The sequence below is a fragment of the Manduca sexta genome, unplaced genomic scaffold, assembly GCF_014839805.1.
Source record: "Manduca sexta isolate Smith_Timp_Sample1 unplaced genomic scaffold, JHU_Msex_v1.0 HiC_scaffold_2297, whole genome shotgun sequence".
NCBI classification, from domain to species: domain Eukaryota; kingdom Metazoa; phylum Arthropoda; class Insecta; order Lepidoptera; family Sphingidae; genus Manduca; species Manduca sexta.
The window spans coordinates 18,084-21,824 of NW_023593247.1; the positions used below are offsets into that span (position 1 = coordinate 18,084).

Genomic DNA, 3,741 nt, shown 5'->3' on the forward strand with positions numbered 1-3,741 from the left:
GTAAAAATTACACATCGAGATACAGATGCAGAAATACCGCGATAAAATCCGTAAAATAGTTAGCTTCATTCAATATTCTCTAGGAAGCGAAATTATCCGATGGTTAAAACCTTAAGCCAGTATGTAATATTCAATGCTTACGTAATAGGTGTTCTATTTCTTGTATTACCAAATAATTTAACATTAAAAGCACTTGGTAAAACAGTGATTTATCGAGCACTGGTTACCATCGTTTATTGGCATGGCGGTCGGCAATTATTGAGCGTTAAATCTAGTAAATTGTATAAAGCAAGACCAGATAGAAAATACACTGCATCTTCGCAAGGAAGCGTTAATTAACTCGGGCAGTTAACGCCGTCTGAGTAAGCGCATTGACGAGTCTTGGAGAAAAGTAATATTGTCATGCTTATATGATTCTAATATAGTTCGACACACTTTTAAGGCATTTTGTCGATTTGAATCTGCCTAATTTCAATATGGAAATTTAGTGTGAAATGTTATAAAAGCCTACAAGTTATGTACAATCTGAGATTTGGACCCACAACCTACTTTGCTACTAGATCAGAGGCTGCATAATATAATGAAAATATAAGTATATCTTCAAGAGAACACTAACCAAAAGGCGAAAATTATATAATGAAAATATAAGTATTGCTTCAAGAGAACACTAACCAAAAAGCGAAAATTAAAGATATGAAAAAAAAAGACCAAATTTTTTATAAATTCTTTATAATTTAATTTCAATATCCGTTGGAACACAAAAAAAATTTTAAAGGATTTTTGTCAGGTGTGGGGTTCGAACCCACGCTCCCTCTCGGGAACCAGAGCTTAAATCTGGCGCCTTAGACCACTCGGCCAACCTGACGATGAAGGCTTCGCCGATTTTAAGGTACTGTAACTGCAAATCACCATCATATTCGGTTAGTTCAGTCCATTAATAAATACAAAACAATAACAGTCCTGAATCCAGACCTTATTTGAGGTACAAGTTCGCAAATCGTCTCAATTGTAAGATAGAAAATATCTAAAGCTTCCTGATATTAGGTAATTCACTCCTTATGAGGGCCTACGCTTAATCTTATATCTAATAGTGATGGTAATATATAGTAGAAACTGGTAATAGCATTGGTTATGACAGAGCATCGGTAATAATCACTAAATGACGAGGTCTCCGCATATACGTGTATATAAATGAGTACGTTTAGTTAATAACTATTATATAATATCTGATATAGAGTCCAGATTAGGTGATCCCTTCAATGTCCTAACAGGTTTTCACTGTATTCCACTGAGATTTTGGTGTTCTTTAATATTTATTTTATACAAATCTACCTGGACGTAAATTGAAACTCCGACACCATTCAGTACAAACGTTATAAATAAAAATTGCAAAGTTTCTAAGCTCAAAATCCTAGACTAAACCAACATCTAGACACGTTTGTAAACGGCAAATCGAAAAACTTTAAATGGGTCCAATTTCCAACGCCCCTACGCCCCTCTTCGCCCCCTCGGCTTTGCCCCCGAGACGTGGGGCAATTAAAAGAATTGCCCCACGACGATTCAGCCCGTCGAATAACATGGTAATGTACGGGACGATAGTTGGCGGATGACGCTGCGTTTTTGTTTTACCGCTAGCTTTAGTTTAGTAGTTTACAAGGACTGGGAAATTTCTAATTTTAGAGCGCTTTCTCAAATTCAAATTTCATTTTTAGGTGTAGTTTACAAGGGCTGGAAAATTGCCAATTTTGGAGCGCTTTTTCAAATAATAATTTCATTTTTAGGTCATTGAACACAAAAACACAACAAGAACAAACATCAAATACAATACAGTTACGGTCTTACATGAACATTAATGACTGAGGCAATTCCATTAATTATCACAACTTTACTAAATTGAATATTGTAAATTAACCACAGTTAAATGAATATACATACATTACTAATATATAAAGCTAAATCGTTTGTTTATTTGAATTTAGCGAAATGAATCTTAAAAATAAAAAAAAAACTATTTTGACTAATAGAATTACTTCCGCTAATAGGAAACTACATTACTTCTGAGTGCTATAGACTACTTTTAACACGGGAAAATTTATTCGAGAAATCTTTACCACGCGGATGGAGCTGCGGGCAAAGCTAGTAAATCATATTAACATTGCTCAATTCCAAAAGCGGCTACAAAAACGCAGCGCTCAAACGCGCAACAGACGTACGTATGTTTACAAAGAAACGATCTCCGGTAGCGCTCCTTGTTCTTTTACGTCGTTACACATAGAATTAAGTCTTAATGGTCTAGTTGAAACACCTCCAATTACTGAAAAAAAGCGAGCCTTACCTAGTTTTTTAAAGGAAATATTCGCTTTAATTACTCCCAGGGTGTAATGTGGTTGCGTGTGTGCGTTTTATTATTAATTTTTAAAACTTGATTTATGGAATAGTAACCCTGATATTAATTAAATATAATTTGAATATTTCAATAAGTATTTGTTAAGTCACAACCTCACAATGTGAGTGCAATATGTTTATCAATTGAAATTAATGTTAATACTTTGTATAATAAATACAGAATGTTGAAATTACGTATAATGATAGCGCGCAATATCAATTAATAAATTGTATTTTAAAATATCATTACGTGTAACTATCGATCGTGTATTTTTAATTAATAATCTAGTCCAAAAACGTATTTTTGATAATTTAGTGAGTGTGTACTGTGAAAACAGCGAGATCCTGAATTCAATTCTGATTAAAAAGACTTTATGTTCATTTTCAATTTAAAAACCAAAGCGCGGTACGTCGATTTGCACTAAAGAGGTAGGCAAAGGTATATAAGCAAGTTCACTAAGATTGTTTTCTTCTCAGAATATCATATAGCATTTTCCCATTTGGCCTTCAAAGTCTAATCTAAGGCAACTCGCAGACCTTTTCAAAAACATTCATGCTGGTAAACCACAATCACATCCAAAGCCTCAGAATTCAGTCAACCATTCACCATTCACTTGTTCATCTATTACTTTGCTTGACACTTCAAATTAGACCAGTTTAACAGACTGGTTTCCTCAAGGCGATTGACACCCAAAGAGGTCGAGTTAGCGCAGCGGCCATATAGTCCGCTCTCGGAGTCCTGATTACTCAGTAAAATATACTGTAATAATAAAAATGAGACACTCATTCCATCAGTTGCTGGACACTCTAAAGAAGGCTCCTATCATTAACAGCGACTAGACAAGCCACAAATCGTTGCCAAAGAACACCGATTCTTAACTAGCAAGGTTTGCGAGGCTATTAAAATTAAAAAGCATTCGAATTTCAATAGAAAATATGGTTGGAAGCGTGCACAAGCCTGAGATCCTATTCTACATTTCATTAAATCAGAACCCAAAAGATGGGCTACTAGACTTCAAGACACTGTGAGCTCATTCAGCGTAGATCGGACCGTCAACAGCAAAAAAAAAATGTAAAATGCTGTATAATGTAGCTAGATATTGTAACTTTGATATTTCGGATGACCAACTCAGTCCGTCCCGTGACAACCAAATTTGCAATCTTCGAAATATCTTCGAAAAAATATAATACAAAAATCGCGATAAACTCGCAAAACAGTTTTTTTTCAATGTCTAACATTCGCGTAACATAAGAAATCACTATACAATCATTCCCCTTATCAAACAGTAGTCCATCTAGTTGCCAAAGCGAAAATTTAACCAAACCGATTACGTCACAAAGCGGGCGGTAATGAGC

The 3,741-nt window shown here is 34.9% G+C and overlaps 1 non-coding gene across 1 annotated transcript; it reads right to left on the bottom strand.

The window, feature by feature from the left end:
* Positions 1–781: 781 nt before the first annotated feature.
* On the bottom strand, positions 782–865 carry Trnal-uaa. The gene has a single exon. It is a non-coding gene; the product is annotated as a tRNA-Leu (tRNA).
* Between the last annotated feature and the right edge of the window lie 2,876 nt (positions 866–3,741).